The 20,325-nt window shown below is 38.1% G+C and overlaps 1 protein-coding gene and 1 non-coding gene across 4 annotated transcripts in view; both read left to right on the top strand.

Annotated features, from left to right (window-relative positions):
• XKR6 (XK related 6) overlaps nucleotides 1-20,325 on the top strand; it is a 269,903-nt gene that overhangs the window by 57,508 nt on the left and 192,070 nt on the right. For 2 of the 3 annotated variants that reach the window (XR_004350529.1, XR_004350528.1), the window contains exons 2-3: nucleotides 16,341-16,453; nucleotides 18,582-20,322. The exons of the other annotated variant lie outside the window; for it this stretch is intronic. The gene's annotated coding sequence lies outside the window, so the exon portion shown is untranslated. Of the gene's footprint in view, nucleotides 1-16,340; nucleotides 16,454-18,581; nucleotides 20,323-20,325 lie in introns of those variants that run through there. 3 annotated transcript variants of the gene reach the window in all.
• On the top strand, nucleotides 18,996-19,102 carry LOC116756216. The gene has a single exon (XR_004350585.1). It is a non-coding gene; the product is annotated as a U6 spliceosomal RNA (small nuclear RNA).

The raw sequence follows: 20,325 nt of genomic DNA, 5'->3' as shown, positions 1-20,325 counted from the left end.
CGGGGATAATCTTAAGTATGGCTCATGACAAGTTAGGTCATCATAGAAGCCAAAGGAGGACAGTTTGCTGGTGTGTCTTGACTTGGAGACTCTTCTCTCCATCCTTATAAGACTAGCTCTTCAAAATATTTTTAGCTGCCTCCCTGAGACCTGTATTCATCGTTGGCCTCCCAGTCTGAGCATATCCCCTGTTGGTCCTAATAGAAAAGATGGTTAATTTTTTATGCCTAGCACTTTACAAAGTATTTTTATTGTCATTATCTCAGTTAATCCTCACAACAGTCCAGTGAAGGATCTTCCTTTTACACATGAAAAGAAACCCCAGAAGTCTGCAGAGTTGAAGAGACTTGCTCCAGACCATGTGGTTTAGTGAAATGACCCAACTCACCCACATACAGTGGTGTTGACACAAGGTTTTGTGTTGTCCTAAACTGCCTGAGTGAGATTCTGTTTCAAATAATATAAAATAAAATCCTGTGTGTGGGGTGTTTTTTTTGGGGGGGAGGGGTGAAATTCACATAACATAAAATTAACCATTTCAGAGAGAACAGTTCAGTGGCATGTAGTATGTTCAGTGTGGAGCAGCCATTACCACTACCCAGTTCCAAAACATTTTCATTGCCCTAAAAGAAAACCTGTACCTGTTAAGTAATCACTCCCTATTTTCCCTTCCCCCAGCCCCTGGCAGCCATCAATTTACATTCTGTATATGAATTTACCTATTCTGAATATCTTATACAAATGCGATCTTTGTGTTTGGTTTCTTTCACTTAGCATAATGTTCTCAAGGCTCATCCACATGTAGCATTGTATCAGTACTTCATTCCTTTTTATACCTGAATTATATTCCATTGTATGGAGTTACTGCATTTTATTGAACCATTTATCTGTTGATGGACAGTTGGGCTATTTCCACCTTTTGGCTGTTGTGAATAGCGCTGCTGTGAACATGCACATACATATTTCTATTCTGTTACACAGCACTTCATGCTCCTGGGTATTTACCCAGGGAAACCATATGTCCTTGAAAAGATTTGTATAGGAATGTTCATAACAGCTTTATTCATAATAGCCCAAAGTTGGAAGTATTCCGAATCATGATTGGGGTCTTGGTTATATAGTGGATATACTCATTGAATTGAAACCTAAGATCTGTTTAATTTCACTATACATGAATTTCACTTTATTTTTAAAGAGAAAGAGAATAGGGCAACCCATGAACCTTAATTAGAAAAAAAAATTCTGGCTGCTGTATTGTTTTAGTCTGTTTGGGCTGCTGTAATAAAGTACCACAGACTGGGTGGCTTCTGAACAACAGAAATTTGGTTCTTGTAGTTCTGGAGGCTGGAAGTCCAGGATCAGGGTGGCGGCATGGTTGCGTTTTGATGAGGGTCCTCTTCCTGGTTCATAGTGGGAGCTTTTTCCTTGTGTCCTTGTTCCTTTTTCTTGTGATGGAAGGGGTGAGGGAGCTCTCTGAGGTCTTCTTTTATAAGAGCACTAATCCCCTACGTGAGGGTTCCACCCTCAGGACCTAATTGCTTCCCAAGGGCCCCATCTACTAATACTGTCACCTTTGAGGGTTAGGATTTCAACATAATGAATTCTGGGGAGACACAAACATTTAGACCATAGCGTATATTAATATAGGGGGGTAAGAGTGGAAGCAGATCAGTTAGCAGTATGGCTTGGCTCAAGATGGTATCAGTGGAGCTGAACACTGAGTTGGTTAGTCAGATAACGGAGGCAGTTTTTAACACTGTTTATTCAAATACCAATCAGAGTAGCCCCATCTGCTGCTCAGTTGTACTAGAGCAATAACCCTGTGGTGGAGAATGACACACAAGACTGTTTACCCTGAGGTGTTTAAATATATATTAGATAACGGTTTTCAAATATATACATTAGACAATATTATATATAATATCTATATATAGATAATATATATATTATAAATAACCCTGTGGTGGAGAATGACACACAAGACTGTTTACCCTGAGGTGTTAAATATATACATTAGACAATATTATATATAATATCTATATATAGATAATATATATATTATAAATATGTATTAGATATATTAGATATTCTTTTGCTTAAATTTCTGTGCTCACTAAACAAATGCTTGATTATGATTTGGCTTCCCGTGCTGCACGTCTACATGGAAAGAGCTCAGTGAGCAGATGATTCAATTATCTGGTTCCCTTTGATTAATATATGGGTTTCCAATATGGTTTGTCTGTGGACAGGCGTGGGTGAAAATACATTGGCCAGAGGGCTCTCATTTCTCTTGGTCCCCTTGGCTGTTGTAATTTTCACTTAACATTGCTGAATTGGTATTCCGGTTTGAGTTAGTCCGTTGAAAGTCAGTCGGTCCCTGGGAGATGGCTGTACTCGATACACTTAATGATCATTTTGCTGACCCTGTGAGGAGGAGTCTCTGGACCTTGAAAACTCAACAAGCTAATCTAACCCCAGAAGGCTTGTGTGAGACATAAGATGTTTTCGCCAGGTGACATAGCCCTGCTTCTTCAAAGCTGAGAGATAAACATGAGCGAGCTTTGCTTAAATCTGAATTTCTGTAATTGAAAACCAGGAAAGAGGCAAACACGTTAGTTTTCAGAATCAAGATAATTGCAACACCTGGATAGGTTGGAAAAACAGGCCAAAAGTAAGGTGAAATACAGCATAACCAAGTGTAGAGTTTTGTACCATATGATTTTTTAAAAAATTCGAAGTGTTGGTTGTAAGAGGATAAAGTTTATTGGAAGCCAGGAGAAGGATGGTACCAGAGAAGCAACATAATGTTAGATGGTATTGGTAGAAGTGTAGTATTAAGCACATGGGAGGTAATTAGCGTGTTGTACTGGTACAAAACATTTTAGAGGATCATGGGCATTTTATAAGGGCACTGGCAAGCTGCAGAGCGATCAAGATGGTAACCATGCAGATATGAAGTCATATACAGTCAGCCCTCTGTACCTGTGGGTTCTGCATCCACAGATTCAACCAATCTTGGATCAAAAATATTAGGAAAATTCCAGAAAGTTCTAAAAAGCAAAACTTGAATTTGCTGCCTACTAGCAACTATTCATATAGCATTTACATTGTATTAGGTATTATGAGTAATCTAGAGATGACTTAAAGTGTATGAGATTAGGTTAGGTTATATGCAAATACTGTGCCCTTTATATAAGGGACTTGAGCATGTGCTGATTTTGGTATCCATGGGGGAGTAGGGGGGAGGGTCCTGGAACCAATCCCCCATGGATACCGAGGGACAACTGTAGACAGAAATGGGAATATTTAACCTAGAGAAGAAGTTAGGGTTGAGGAGGAGGTGAACATAATAGTGTTTTTCATATACAGAATTTGTAGTACAGTTAAGGAACAGGGATTTCTCCAGTTAGATCTAGAGGTTAGAACTAGTGCCAGTAGGTAGACATTAACTGAAAGACAAGTTTTTGATGCTATACACCCATACCAAATGTTGGATCACCTATACATATCCCTGCCCTTTCTCCCTCCCTTCCTCCTAAGGGAACCTTGATTTTGTCTCTGTAATCTACCCTCTCTGTAGAGGTTTGTCTTTCAAGACAGGCAGACCCCAGCTTCAGAGGGGCAAATCATGATTAGTCTTAGCCAATCATGATAGACCCCTTTTCCTTATTGGTGACTGGCCAGATGTAGTTCTGGTCAGTAAGTTGTGTGCCAGCGGTCTTCAGACACAAGCATTCCTCTCTGATAAAAAGATTCAGCAGGGAAGAAATAATCTTCTTACACTGGACATTGTTATATCTGCATGTGAAGCCTGGAATGATAGGTGCCATCTTGAAACCATAAGGAGAACTAAACCAGTGAGCTAGTGGCAGAGTGAAAAGAAGAATGTAGCCTTTGGTGATACTGAACCACTGAAATAACAAACCTTGGAGAGACATGACCTCAGGACTTCTTATTATTGAACAATAAAAACAGATGAGTTATTAATATATCCTGATATTGCTGATTTTTCCTGAATTGTATAGGACCAAAATGATGCCCAACAGAGCTGCTCTGAAATGAGAAAGATTATTTTCCAAGGAAGCAGTCTTTCTGTCTTTGGAGATATTTAAGCAAAAGTTGAGTGAACATTTGATAGACTTGGGATTCCAGCACTGGTGAAAATTTGGACTAGTTGACTTTAGCTCCTTCCTAATTAAAAGATTCAGGCTTTACCGTTCTAAAAACAAAATAAGGAAGCAATCCGCAGTTCAGACAGAAGAAGTTGGGACTCACTTAGCTTCTCCATTTGGTGCCCTCTTAGCTCTCCTAGCATCTCTACTGTCCTGAGGGATGAATGTGGAACATAGTTTCTCATCATCCTGGATAGCCCATGATCTGCTGCTTTATATCCATAGCTTCCAGAGGGAAGGAAATAGGACACAATTGTGTTTTAGTGTAAAAGACCTTTTCTGTTGTTTAGATGCGCTGACTTATGGAGAGAAGAAAGTATCTCAGAGTAGATAATAGAAGTTTTGTTTTATTGTAGTAAAATCTTTTAGCTTAGTTTTTTTCCTTTTGGAAAATGGACCACTTACTCCAGTGTTAATAATAGAGGATGTTGTAGAGACACAATGAAATGATAATACATTGGAAAATAGTTGTAGTGGTAGGCATTTATCAGAAATGTTTTCTGCTATTTGAATAGTTTATGTCTTTATTAAATTGAGGCCAAAATAAGTAGCTCATTATTAAATTGATATCCCTGGATTTCAAGATGATAGTGAGAAGCTAAGCGATTTTAAAAACAGAAATGAATACAAATGACTCTACCTTTATTCATTATGGACATTATCAGAAACACTAGAGTTAAGTCCTTCTCAGTGTTTAACTGGATTGTCTTACTGTATTTTAGAAATAAAGGCAAAAAAAGGTTTTAATTCAGGTTTCAATTTCACCAGAGGTGGTATAGAAAGAGAGGATTGTCCACATATTATTGTGAAGTTTCTTTTTGAACTTAGTTTTTATTTTCTCATAAAGCATGTTTGGCTTATGCTATCAGGAAAATTAATTAACATTTATGGTTACGTTAAAAAAAATGACAATCTTCTCTTAACACGTTACCACAACATTTCAGAAGCTATAAGAATGACTCAAGAGTAGACAAGTTTGATTTCTGGAATTGTGACACAACTGGTAGCTTTGGGAGCTTCTCGTTTTTCTTCTCATTTTAGACTTCTGTTTCATTAACTTTCCCAAGACCCACTCTGATATTAAAACTTTTTCCTGTCCAACCCCGGATTCCTCCCTCTTCTTGCCTAACAGGATATTTTTGAACCACTGCTAACCCTGGGCACTTAGTCAATAAGGGAAAAGTTGTCTGTGGTCTTTTCTGTCCCTCTTCACGTTGCAGATTTCAGATAAAATATATAGGGCTCTTGTCTTCCTGCTCTTGGGCAGCCATATTGATCTTTCTTGGTTATTGATAGATGCCAGATCTTCTTCATGATGCCTTTCACCAAAACATAGCAATTCTGTGTTTCCTGCCTACTGTGCTCCTATCTGTTCGGTGGTGATTAATCTCATTTTCAGCCATGAACTGAGTTAATAGATGTTAGCTTGTTAACCCTCCACCCCTTTATTTAAAAGCAAACGGACCTGGGAATGCCTGGAGATACAATTTTGGCCTTGATATGCCCTGTGAATTGTGCCCTGGACGCCAGTGTCCTCTGTGGGCGCCTGCTGCACTGAGAGGTGGCGCTTCTCCTGCCTTTCCCCCACCCTTGCTGCTGGGAGCAGTGCTAGTTGCCCTGCGTCCTGTCTTCAGCTCAATACGTAGGGCTGTCTTCCTGGGCCAGCGACCTGTGCAGTTGAACAGGGCCCCGCACTTGACTTAATGTTTTCCTGTTGCCATCCTGAAATTCTTAACTTTTTTTTTTATAAGGGCCCTGCATTTTTATTATGCGCTAGGCCCTGGAAATTATATAACTTTCTCATCAATAAGCTTTGAACTCATTGCCTGCTTTCTCTCCTCCATTTGCTTCCAGCTTTCCCTGTGGGCTTTCTGTGCTGCCTCATAGCTTCTGCTCACCCCACTTACTTCACCACCCACCCCATGTACGACTACCTCACATAGTGGAATCTGCAGGAAACATAAAGTCTGAATTACCTAGTAACTGTCTAGCTGGTATCTGTCAAGGCTACCTGTTAAGATCCTCACAGCTGTTTTTTGTTTTAACATCTTTATTGGAGTATAATTGCTTTACAATGGTGTGTTAGTTTCTGCTTTATAACAAAGTGAATCAGTTATATGTCCCCATATCTCTTACCTCTTGCGTCTCCCTCCCACCCTCCCTATCCCACCCCTCTAGGTGGTCACAAAGCACCGAGCTGATCTCCCTGTGCTATGCAGCTGCTTCCCACTAGCCATCTATTCTACATTTGGTAGTGTATATATGTCTATGCCACTCTCTCACTTCATCCCAGCTTACGATTCCCCCTTCCCATGTCCTCAAGTCCATTCTCTACGTCTGCGTCTTTATTCCTGTCCTGCCCCTAGGTTCTTCAGAACGGTTTTTTTTTTTTAGATTCCATATATGTGTCTCACAGCTGTTTTAAGGTTAGTCCCCTTGGGATCGACAGTATCATTCCATTATGTTTACATTTTCATTTGGGTCCTTTAAGTCCCTCACTATTAATATTTTTAGCGTTTAGCTATATACATATCTAATATTGTGTAATATAGTCTGCTTAAACCAGTCTGATTAGAAGAAAACATTTATTCAGAAATACGGAGAGAGGTGACATTATTAAGAATCTGAATACTTGCCAAGAGATCAGGACTCCAAGCTAGGCAGCTGTGTTTGAAGGATTATGTAGTATAATGTATATGAACGTACTTTGTAAACTCTAAATTTTTGCCAAGTGCCAGTTTTCTTAAACATAATTGTTTATCATCCTGTGTGCTGTTGATGGGAATGTAAACTAGTAGAGCCACTGTGGAAAATGATGTGGTAGTTCATCAAAAAATGAGAAATAAAATTACCATATGATCCAGCAATTCCAGTTCTGGGTGTATACCCAAAAGAATTGGAAGAATCTTGAAGAAGTAGTTGTACACCCATGTTCATAGTAGTGTTATTCACAGTAGCCAAAAGGCGGAATCAGCCAAGTGTCCATTGATAGATGAATGGATAAGCAAAATATAGTCTGTACATACGAATGAATATTATCCAACCTTAAAAAGGAAGGACACAAAAAATAAACACATGAACCTGGAGGACTTTACGCTAAGTGAAAGAAACCAGACACAAAAGGGCAAATACTGTATGATTCTGCTTACGTGAGGTACCTATAGAGTAGTCAGATTCATAGAGACAGAAAGGAGAATGGTGGGTATTGGGGGAAGTGGGGAAAGGGGAAGGGGCAATTACTGTTCAGAGGCTGCAGAGTTTCAGACAATACGAAATGAATTGTGGAGATGGATGGTGGTGGCAGCACAGCAGTATGAATATATACTTACTACTGCTGAGCTGTACACTTAAAAGTGGTTCAGATGGTTAAAAAAAACTTAGTTGTAACTTTTATCTCAGGGGAAAAAAAGGAAAGTAATAACCCTCATCAAGTTGAGGAGTGAGGAGTGTGTGGAGAAACAAAAGTGGCAGAATGTTGATAGTTATTGAAAGTGAGTTGAGGGTACATGAGGGTTCATGGCACTAGTCTATTTACTTCATATACATTTGAAATTTTCCGTAGTGAAAATTTTTTAAATGGTTGCCATTCAGTTTAGAAGACCAAATTTATTCATAGGGATTCTAGTGGCTGCTGCAACCCTCCATAACGATGGACATTTCCAGTGATGAGAGAGGGATATGGCCAGTGAGGAACGGAACAAATTGTGAGGCTTTCTGATTAGAAGAATGGTGTCGCTTTTCACAGAGAAGGACATTGAAAGGGGTGTGACTTCAGAGGGCAAGAGTATCTCATAGGAAGTTGAAGTACCTGAGTCCCTCTTATTTGCTTTCCTTTTACTAGGACAGTTACTGACTGAGGCCAGGAAAACACTAAAATTTTTTATTGTGCTCTTAATAACTGTATACCTTCTTCTTATGAGCCCAGACCGGGCTGTAGTTGTTGCCTGTGTTGTTGGGAATTACAAAAAAAGAATGACACTGTAAAGTTAATAATAAAAACGCGAATGGCCTGCACTTCATTGAACGTGGACTTGTCATAGACATCTCTACATTAAGAAAGTGTGGTTCTGTTTTCCAACAGAGGCACTTTTTTCTATTTCTGTTTCAATGCCAAACACAGGCACTTTCTTTCCCATCATGGGCAGAGTGACCACCCAGTTATAAAATGTTTCAACTATTAGTCTGATCATTTCTTTTAGATTAACACAGACTCTCTTCGCAGGGCTGAAGCATCTCAAAGAGATAGAAACCTTTTAATCTACTTCTAAGAAAACTAGACATCAGAAAGCAGAAACATTCTGATATGTGTATACACATTAAACTTCAAAATGTACAAATCCGGTCTTCTAGCCATTGTAAAACAAAGGATGAAGGAGAGGAAAATAGAGTTCTCTTGGTTATAAAAGATACATAATGTGAGGAATTTGGTACAAGAACAATGAAAGTACATTTTGTTTGCTTTGTATAGAAAATATCTAATTAAGCTTAATTATATGATGGGCTGGTTGTGGGCACAACTCAGATCATTCTGTAGACATAAAGAAAAGGCTTGCAAAGAAGTAAAGTATCTACAGCTCACGGTAGAGGAAGCATATTACTTTCTAAAATAAACAGATCTTACATTTCTTTCTAGATCAGTACCAACAGTTCTAACAGAATGTGGGCAGAACCCTTAAATGTTGAACCTAAGAAACTTGACATCTTGCCCCACCTACCAGAATAAGGTGAAAATACTCGCTGCTTATTTTCATTTACTAGAACATAAATATGTTGATTTCCTGCTCAGATCTATAAATGTGGTGGCCATTGACTTTTAGCATTTGCTAAAATTATCAAAAGTGAAAGGGACAGCATATTCTACAAAGTTTCAAAATGAATAGCCCGTACATACATACATGTAAAGGGAAGCATACATACAATAATTGCAGGATATAATGGCTAGTTAGTGGGGGATGGCATCAGCTTGTATTCTTTATAACAGTAATCATACTTTTCAATTAAATGTCTATTTTACCTGGATGTCTGTTATCTAATTTTAATAATTTCAGTATGGGAGAACTAGGCCACTGCCACGCACCCAGCTACTGCGGTAAGCACAAATGAATGGCAGTGTAATCTGAACATGTGTTCGCAGACTGATCAAATTATATTAGGGCATTTGTTTAAAGGAATTTCTTGCTTGAGTTTGTACCTGTTCCATCACTGTGAGAGAGAATAAGGCATAAGATAAGGCAATTTCAAATATACTACTAATAGGGAATCTTATTAAATATGCTTGCTTTCCTGTACTGTTGTAATTAACTTTTCGTCAATGTGTTTTCTTCCAAGACTGATTTATCCACTGTGTACATTTTGAATACCTACTATGTATAAAACATTAAGCTAAATACTGAGAGAAGTGGAAGATACAAAAATCAATGACAGCTCGTGCTTTCAAACTTAGAAGTCATTTCACAAGCTGAACTGTCAGTTGAAGACTGAAAAGGTGCTACATGTTAGGAGCACATAGGGAGCCTGTTAAAAGAGTGTGGGAGGAGTAGAAGTCAGGCTGCAAAGAGCTAAGGAGTTAAGGGTGAGAGATGAACACAGTCCCTGGTGCACTTAGGATAAAGCCACAGCCCTCATCGGGCCACGTGAGATGGCTGGCCTGGCTGGTGCCTGTGTGCTCTCCGTCAGGGTCTGTTGACAAACCACCCTTCTTTCTGGTCCTGCCAAGTCACGGTGTTCTCTGCTGTCCAGCGCTTTCACATATCTGGTTCCCTCTGCCTGGAATGCTACTTCTCTTGTTCTTTGCCTGGCCAGTTTCTGCTCAGCCTTTAGATCTCATGAAATGTCACTCCTTCCAAGAGACCCCGCCATTGCTGCTAGGTAGGACTACAAACACACAGGTCGTACGGAATGGCAGCCCAATCTAAATTAAGCCCCCCTAATGATACTGTTATAGACGCCAGTGTTTTTCCTTTGTGTCAGCTAACATTTTGAATCCATAAATACATCTGCTTATCTGTGTAATGGAATCATAAGCTCCCTGAGGGAGGGGCCTTGCTAATTTGTGTCCCCAGGCTCTGGTACATAGTCACTTTTCAGGAAATATTTTTGAGTGAATGAACAAATGTAGATCACTCTTCAAATATGGCATTTTGGCAGTAAAGAAAAAGAGGAAGAAGGACATTCTAAAGTCAGTGATGTGTTCAAGGAAATGGATCGTGCCTCAGTCTCAGGATCAGGAGATCTGAATGTGTCTGTAGGCAAAAGGAAAGGAGCCATTGGAGGGAAAACAGAAGATGTAAACGAAGGATTAAAATTCCACAGGAGCTGTGTGATAGAGGAAGAGTTAGCCTTAGAAGAAGATCTCTGTGTACCCTTAGATAGGAGAGAGAGAAGGGTTTGGAAATTGTAATCTATTAGTGAGGACTCAAGTAAGATTAATATTAATCTGCTGATAATTTCCACAACACTTTCAATTATAGTGGCCTAACATCTAAAGAAAAATGAAGGTTGAAAATGTTCAAAATTGTGTACGTGCCAGTGGTTACGCACCATGGCTCCCAGTGAGAAATGATGCATCGTGATTGTTAGGCCCATTTCCCGTAAACTTTTGAGGGTGGAGGGCTCCTGCAGGTGCCAGCATCTAGTCGTGCCAGGGTAGACGCGCCTCCTTGACCTGCTGAATAATTCAGGGATTCTGCCTCTGGTTAGTGCTGATTTGGAACAAATTGTGAAAATGATTATAGAGTTAAGACCATTTTTAAATGGACAAATAGTTTTTTTAGCATTGTTTGTTTCTCCTACCTAGGAGGCTGATTTTCTTCAGTGATGTTTTACTGGGAAGCCTGACCAGTTTCATGTATTGTTTATAATAGTGGGTATCACATAATATAGCAAGACTGTAATTAAAAAAAAATATTTGATTATTGGCTGCATTGGGTCTTCATTGCTGCGCGTGGGCCTTCTCTAGTTGCGGCGAGCCGGGGCTACTCTTTGTTGCGGTGCGTGGGCTTCTCATTGCAGTGGCTTCTCGAATGTTGCAGAGCATGGGCTCTAGGCGTGTGGGCTTCGGTAGTTGTGGCACACGGGCTCAGTAGCGGCGGCTCGGGGCTCTAGAGCGCAGGCTCAGTAGTTGTGGCGCACGGGCTTAGTTGCTCCGCGGCATGTGGGGTCTTCCCGGACCAGGGCTCGAACCCGTGTCCCCTGCACTGGCAGGCAGATTCTTAAGCACTGCGCTACCAGCAAAGTCCCAAAACTGTAATTTTGAAGGAGCTGGGTTTGGAGTCTAAGATCACTGGAGAAGTCCAAAGCAACAACACACTTTTACTGGACTGGCGCCGGCTCTCGGATGGAGGGTATGGTAGACAATCAATAACTGACTTTGAGGCACACGCACACTGAGCTATTGGATAGCCCATTAGATCCTTAAAAGTAAACTCAAATCCTTGCAACCTGCCCCTGCTATATAGGAGTCAGGAGTGAAAGTGGACTTTGCCTGCCAGAATGTGGTGTGCAGATTTAAGAACATTAGAAGAAGCAAGCGATGGCCAGCTTCAAGAAGCACAGTGCCCAGGACCATGTTGATAGTTTATATCAGGAGTGACAGCTGAGTGCCTCTGTGGTCCTCAACAATTCTCACATTCACAGGGTGGCTCTCAAGACGTGACTCAAAGCTATAAATTCTTTTCCATTTTGAGAAATCAATCCATAGTCTTGAAATGCTGAAATAGGAAAGCATCCTTGAAAAACATTTTAATTGTAATTATTACATATATAACAAAAATTACTTTATAAGTAGACAGTCCTTCTCCGCATTCTTATATGTTTTAAGAGTTTCTTAGATAGCTTTTCATAATTTTCGTGTTTTTCCCTTTCTTACTCATACTGCACACCTTTTAAAAATTATTTTTGAAATGAACATATATTTCTGTTCAGCAATGTCATTTATGCACTTAGTAATACAGGTATTCCCCAGTTTTCAAAAGTTCGCTTTATGCCACTTCGTTTTTAAGAAAGTCCTACTTTAGTGCCTGTTTTCACTAACCAGAAGAATTCTGAGGAGGATTTTTGCTTTTATGAAAAAAGACAAAAAGCAAAATAGGGTTCAGTGTCTGTTTTCCAACTAGCTGTGACAGAGGCAGTGCACACCCAAAGCAGGTAAAGCGGCCCCACTGAGCTCCTTCCCCAGGAACCGCACTCAGCATCTCGGCATGCAGCCACCATAGCTTTGAAATGTATGAGCATCTGTGCTTTATCTTGATTTATTTTGTGCATCCGTTAGCAAGATTGCTTCCTTGCTTTATGCCATTTTGGCTTATGAAGGGTTTCATAGGAACGCTGTCCTTTCAGATAGATAGTGGGTGAAGCCTGTATATCTAGGACACCTCCCCACAGCTATATGAGATGACACATAATTTTTTTGAAACAGCTTCCTTTTGACCGATGTTAGGATTGTTTTCCAGATTTTTTCTTTCATTTTTTGTATATTAATATTAATGGTGTAGTATTGTCATTATAAATAGTCTCCATGTACAAATAATTTTGCTTACATGAAAGAAGAAGTATAAAGGATCCTAGTCCCAGAAGTCAAATTTGTGGGTTAAAAGCATGTGGGTTTCTACACTTCTATAGATATTGCCATTGTTCTACAAAAATTTAGCACCAGTTTACACCTCTCCCAGTGGTAGATTTGAGCACTGCATCCCCCAGATTCTTGATAATCATTCTTCATCTGTTAGTATGTTTTAATTTGCATTTCTTAAGTTTTGAGTGAATTTGAAGGTATTTTCATATGTGTACAGATCATTTTTATTTCTCAGTGAATTGTCTATAATCATTGCCCATTTTCCAGTGGATTGTCTTTTTCTTAGCAATTTGTAAAAACTGTGGATATTAATATTTGATGCAAATATTTACCTTGGTTTATTGTTTGTTTTTAATTGATTTTTTGTTTGGTTTGTCTTTTGTAAAATCAATTGTAACTTCTTTTTGACTTCTAGTTTTTTTTAATCATAATTAAAGTCCTTCCTGTGTTTCAAAATTTATTTAAAAAATTTTTAAAGTATTTTTATAGTCTCATGTTTTAACTTTAAATGTGGTATACCCAGAATTTGTTTTGGCTTAAGGAACGAAGTTAAAGATTCGGCCTTAAGTTTTCCAAATTGCTAGAATTGTCTCAATGTCATTTTTTGGAGCATTTTCCCTTCTTCCTATAGAATCCTTGAATTTGAGATTTTCTGACTGATAAATGTATTTATAGTAACATCTAAACTAAGGGACTGATTTTCATGAGAATGTATTTTACATTGGATGCTCTTGAACAGATAGGCATTGTTTTTAAAGAAGTTTGATTCTATGATTTGTTGAAATTTATTTTTTTTTAAATAAATTTATGGACTTCCCTGGTGCCGCAGTGGTTGAGAGTCCGCCTGCCAATGCAGGGGACACGGGTTCGTGCCCTGGTCCGAGAAGATCCCACATGCTGCAGAGCGGCTGGGCCCGTGAGCCATGGCCGCTGAGCCTGCGCGTCTGGAGCCTGTGCTCCGCAGCGGGAGAGGCCACAGCAGTGAGAGGACCGCGTACCGCAAAAAAAAAAAAAAAAAAAATATATATATATATATATATATAAAATTTATTTATTTTGGCTGCATTGGGTCTTTGTTGCTGTGTGCGGGCTTTCCCTAGTTGTGGCGAGCGGGGTCTGCTCTTCGTTGTGGTGCGCAGGCTTCTCACTGCAGTGGCTTCTCTTGCTGCGGAGCATGGGCTCTAGGCGCGCAGGCTTCAGTAGTTGTGGCGCATGGGCTTAGTTGCTCCATGCATGTGGGATCTTCCTGAACCAGGGTTCGAACCTGTGTCCCCTGCATTGGCAGGTGGATTCTTAACCACTGTGCCACACCAGGGAAGCCCTGTTGAAATTTATAATTAACTTACTGGCACTCAATGATTTTATTAAATGGGAGACCTCAATTTATCAGTCTTGAAGTGACAAATGGAGTTTTATGATTAATATAACAAGACTGAGTATAAAATTACTTGCCTTAATAAGCTATAAAGCATGTCTTCTGAGTATTAAAATCTCACTACTTTATCATTAAAGGTCTTGAGCAAAGTGAGAGTAGTGAAAATTGTGGAATTCAAAGAATAGGGTCAAATATTTGTTGTTGTTGCATTCTCTGGGTTGGATGGATTGGTTCAGGTAATATGATAGAACTGTAACTTGTATAACAAAACATACTGTGATTGAAGCAAAGGGGGGAAATGAAACTGTGAACATAGTATGGGTGAGGATAAAAGTTACTTAAGGGAAAGACCTGAGTTTTGGAGAGGCAGCTACTTTTCGTTTTTTGCCAAAGAATGCTAGCAAATATGAATTGAGAAGAACTGTGGGTTCTCTTTGTTGATGTAAGACACAGATTTGGAATTTACAGATAAGTGAATGTTTAAGGTTTATAGCAAAAGCGTATCTATCAATTATTTATGTCTTCTTTGAAATTTATTGCAGCTGAAAAAAGCAGGGATCTGTGACATACATGATACATTGACTGTTTACAGATCAGACCAGCATGCAGTTTTCCTTGATGAAGATGTGAATGCATCACAATATAAAACTTATAGAATCATCTTATGAACATCAGTGGGAAATGAACTTCAGAGCTCATTGGTTTTGTTTTTAATATTTTCACTTGAGGCAAGCCTTAGCCTAAACCTAGATATGACTCAAAACAGTTCTTTTCTTCTTTATTCTAAATACTTAAGTGTAAATTACAGTTTATTCCTCTAAAGTGTGGTTCTGAGACCTAGAAACTTCAGAGTCAAACCATTTAACTTTGTACCAGTTGTCCAGATACTAAATTTAGTTGGAATTCACATGAAAAATGAAGGAAGATAAGCTAACTCAGACGTGTTTATAGACCCTTGATTTAAGACAAACATAGAGCTTAAATTGAATCATGTGTATATATTTTGATATTTTTTGGTAATGTACCATATTCCTACACAAAGAATTTCATTGGTATAGATCAAGCAGAGAAATGAAAAACATTGAACAATGTTAGTATAGACTCTAATGGTAATTTATGTATTTCATTTAATTTAATGGATATGTATGAAAGGTATAAAAAATTTATGAGATATTTGTCTTCATTACACTATAGTTAAGGCCAACTCCTTAAGTAGCTTTGGCAGCAGAATTTCTGATTTTAAATTGTGGCTTCAGGTGAATGAAATACTCTTCTATTAAGTGATTTTAGTTTCCTGGCTGACATAACCTTACAAAATAGTCTGAGATGTTTATACTTGGGGTTGAAACCACCAGTGCTCTCCAAATGAAGGATAATTAATTTTCAGGATTGATGCAGGGTTTTGAAAACACAAGCTTCACGTGGAAAGAGACCAACTGGTGACTGGCGTTCACTCGCAGCATGAGCGTGGGGCTTCTGAGTGGGTTTTGTTTCCAGTCCTGCAGTCTCATTCAGCTGTCGTGTGATACATACCGATGTCCTCCTCTCATGGAAACAGCAATCCTTATTTTCTGTCCCCTTAGCATTATAGCCGAGACCGGAGACAAAAAGTTAGGAAATAAAAGGCTAGGACCCCACTCGCTGAGGTTTGGAACCATCTTTCATATTCAGCATTTGACTTCCAGTGCTTCGAAACATTCAATATTTGTGCAATGAGTGAACGCTCACTTTGTAGAAACAGGTTAATTTTCGCTTACTACTAGCATTACTGTTGGACTAGGAGTTCTAAATACACAAAAATGTGTTTCTTAGGGCCAGATCATTGTTCTGGTTCAGCGTTACACTTTACTTTCTTGCCTTGGTTTATGTGCGTAAAGAAGTGCTAAGTTGCTGTCTAACATCATTAGCTTCGTTAATGATATTGCTATATTTAACTCTGTAAGAAATAAATAAATGTTTCATAATCTCAGGAGATGAATAAAATATTACTCTTGCTTTGTTGAACCACCTTGGAATTAAATTGTCATTATTGTTACACCCAGCAAGCTGACAGGGTAAGAAGAGCACACTTTCTAAATAAGGTTGTGGTACTCTGGATGGAAATGTGTACGTTTTCATTTTTCTGAGATTAATAATGCCTTCTAATATTTTACATTTTAGTGTCATGTTCAAGGTTTCATTTCATGACCATTTGTTCATTCACATGTATTTTTATTTTTAGCTCTAAGCGAAAGACATGAGGCCTAAGACTGAAATGAGGTTGTTTTGAGGCCATCTGATTTCTGGCTAGAAGGTGTGCGATCGCCTCGTCCTGAAACCACTGCAGACAGAATGGTAATGGCAAAGCCTGAGACAAAGAGAGGCCTTCATGTTTTTCCATGTCTCCTCTCCTACCCCAATTCCTTTCTTTTTAAGCTTAAAATTTTAAGTTGTGAACAAAAGGTATTAAACAACATGCTGCCATTCTAACTAAACTGGTTCAAGTGTTTAATAACAAAAGGATTAATTATATAAAACTACATATTAATTAAACCTTTTAGAGTTGTTTAAACATAACTTTAAAAAGAAATGAGCTCTTGTGAGGTACTTAAGTAACAACAAAATATTTATTATACGAAAGCACTTGAGCCCATTAAGGTATTTGCAGATTGAAATAATGTTTTTCCTTTGAAAACCAATACAGCTTGCTCTTAACAGGGACTGCGGGCTTCATAAGGTTTTCAGAGTAGGAAGTAAGGATTCTTGCCACAGCTTTGCTTTTCTGTCATAAAGAATTTTGATGTTTTATGTATGTGTGTGTTTTTTGCTTTTTACTTTTTAAAAGGTAAAGTGCCCATTTAGAATGTTAGTTGTATCAGTTAAACTCTGCTCTAATTATTACATGTATCTTAGTTCAAAATATATTTTATAGTTGAAGATAACAGCACTCTATTATAGTGAAACATTTTTCAGGGAGTGTAGTGGCTCTCTTTATTAAGTTTATTCCAACGGACCATGTCCTGTTAAATGTGTTGATATAGCCATGCTGATGAGACAATCACTATCCCTCCACCCCCCCAGAATAGAATTTCAGTAGATTCTTTGCTCAAGTTCGAATTTTATACTAAGCCACTTTTTCAGAAGAAGTGGCTCTTCATATTATTTCATTTCCTGTACTACATGTAACAGCATTAATAGCAAAAATAATATTATAAATGTACTTATATTTAGTCTAAATTATGCATCAGTTTGTTTAATTGATGAGGTGCTGAGAAAATGAAATTGTCATCCTATTCCGGAGAGTAACGCAGAGGGCAAATTCTAAGGAACTGACAACAATAAGAATTATTATTATTTTTTTAAGTCATGCTTATTTTCATGTTCTCTTCTAGAGGCTCAGTTGTAATATAGTTCTAAACATCACCTCATTTCCTTACAAACAGTGTTTTCTTAAAAACAGTATTACAAATAGTATTTTACTGACAGTATTTTCTCAGATGTTGAGAGTGACTTAAAATTTATAAAATATATTCTTCTTATTCATGTATGTGACTTTCTGTGATAATAGACTTATTCACATGTTACGTAAATCCAGGCACTGTTTTGGTTGACTGGAGTGCAATGACTGTATATCTGTGACCTCAATTTATACTTAGATAATTCAGACTAGCCTTGTTCTAAAGAAAAGCAATGTACAATAGGTTGTTTCCTTGTTTTATCTTATCTCTTAATTTGTTGTTTTACTCTTCTTTTGGAAATGTGAACTCTGAACTCCTGATTTTCTATGGAAAAATTAAATAGGCTGGTCTAAATAGCATGGTTTTTAAGCCTGTAGTTAGAAGAATTGTTCATATAGGTTATTTTTGTGTATTAATGTTTTAATGAGAATTACTGATTATTTTTATTTTTAGAAATTCTCATTTCTTGTATTTTCCCAAACAAAATTGTTTTTCTTTTTCAAATAAAGCCTATCTAGATTGACCCTTTTTGAGCTTACAAGAACTTTGAAGGTCATCTTTCTTATTTCATGTGCTAAAAGTTAATGAAATAGAAGCACAAAGACTTTCACCACTACTAACTGGCTAAAACATAGTTTCTAAAGGTATGAGTTACATAAGAATGAAATCAGTAATTTCATTTATGCATCTGAATGTCTGTTACCTTAATGGTAGCTTTTCAAAGAAAATAAAGACAAATCTAATACCACTTTAAAGCCTGAAGCTGTAAATATGAAGATATTTTGACCCAGTAAATATTTAAATAGGTAATGTATATGAGTATAGTTTAATATTTATTTTGTTATAAGTAAACTTCCTTGTTATTAAGGAAAACTTTAATATTAGACTCACAAGCATATAACTGTAAATGAGAAAAAAAATTAACTTTAAAATGTTTTGAAAATTATAAAAGTAAATATTGACCTTTTCTAAGAAAGTCTTTTCCTTTTGACATTGTTTAATTTTTTTTCCTTTTTGTTTTTTAGGTTTGCAATTTTTTTTGGTGATGGCATGTTCAGAATCTTGGATCCCTAAGTTGAATATGTTGGAAATATTTAGGAACTCTGGAAATCGTTGTTTTTGTATATATAATGACTTTCTAGGTGAACCAATAGATTTAATAAAAAGTATATAAAAGAATAGGCATTATAATTTTGTATTTCTAAGTTAGCATGCATGTCTCAAATTCTCAGCTATCATTATTAGTGTCATACTCTGGAGACAGTTATCTTTTGAAGATTTGGGGGCTCTCATGGACCTCATATTTTTCCAGGCATTTTATGTAATCCTCCCATGCCAGTTTGGTCAGCTTCTTTGCCTGCCTACCTTGTAGTGTAGCTTACTTAGATCAGAGGTAATTCTTGATCAGGAGGAGAGAGGATAAAATAATCATCAGGTGAGTGCTCGCTTCGGCAGCACATATACTAAGATTCGAACGATACAGAGAAGATTAGCATGGCCCCTGTGCAAGGATGACATGCAAATTTGTGAAGCGTTCCATTATTTTTTTATTAATTAAAAAAAAATCATCAGGTGACAGTCCTAAAGGTAGTAATTACAAAACTTCAACCTGGAAATGGCCTCAACATGGTCTATATCAGAATATGCAAATTCTATCCAATATATCCAAATACCTTTGTGGCAAAATGCTGCCAGTTTTCAAGTTAGATATTATTATGTGGGACGGAAGTGCCAATGAGGAGGGAAAGGAGCTGCTCAGTTTCACCTCCTCCTCTCCCCCTCTTGTTGAGTGAATAAATTTGGAGAGGAAAATACCAAGAGGCAGACTGTGTGAATGAAGAGGAGAAGGAACAAAACCTGACTTTCCAAGAAGGACTATTTCCCTTAAAAAATTGAAAGTTTCCTATATTCTATGTACACTGTTCTAAAACTATAGGCTACTTTCTTGTAGACCCAGAATGTGAACTAGGTCATTCTTGACCCTAGAAATGGGTGGAGATGTATTTGATAGGAGAATCAGTGCTTGGGTGACTGGAGTTCCATTATTGGTGGTTATCTTCTCTGGCCTGTTCCTGCTGGGATTAGGAACTTGAGGAACATTCTGGGTGGGTAGTTATTTTGATGGTCAAATATGATTGCCTCCCTATCCTTTTGACCAGAGCTGGAGAAAGATTGATTTTTTTTTTTTTAAGACCGTGTTCAGAGCAACTTGGAAAAAGGATTAAAGGGAAAGGATAAGTAGAATTCAGGTAACTATAGAGATTGAGTGGTAGCTCAGTAGGATGTTAATTATTTGTTTATTGCAAGCTTTATTATTGGTAGATTATCCAGTAATACAGAAATTGGTGTAGAACAGAAGTTTTCATAACATTTCTACTAGAAGGCGTTTAGAAGCTAAATAAACTACACTGTAACCGCACCCTCCCCCCTCCTCCCTTGCTTTGCTTGGTTAAAGAGGAATTGGCTGATATATATTTAATGGCACAATGAAAACATCAGATAGATTTTTAAAAATCAAGTTATATTTTAATCTAAATGTGTTGCCTATTTAGCTGCTTTCCCATTACAACTGGCTTTTAAAAAACTCTTTCTGTGGGGCTTCCCTGGTGGCGCAGTGGTTGAGAGTCCGCCTGCCGATGCAGGGGACACAGGTACGTGCCCCGGTCCGGGAAGATCCCACATGGCCCGGAGCGGCTGGGCCCGTGAGCCATGGCCGCTGGGCCTGCGCGTCCGGAGTCTGCGCTCCGCAACGGGAGAGGCCACAGCAGT

The sequence above is a fragment of the Phocoena sinus genome, chromosome 6, assembly GCF_008692025.1.
Source record: "Phocoena sinus isolate mPhoSin1 chromosome 6, mPhoSin1.pri, whole genome shotgun sequence".
NCBI lineage: Eukaryota > Metazoa > Chordata > Mammalia > Artiodactyla > Phocoenidae > Phocoena > Phocoena sinus.
Note: the sequence above shows the minus strand (reverse complement) of the source record. Positions and strands in the feature narration are given on the sequence as shown.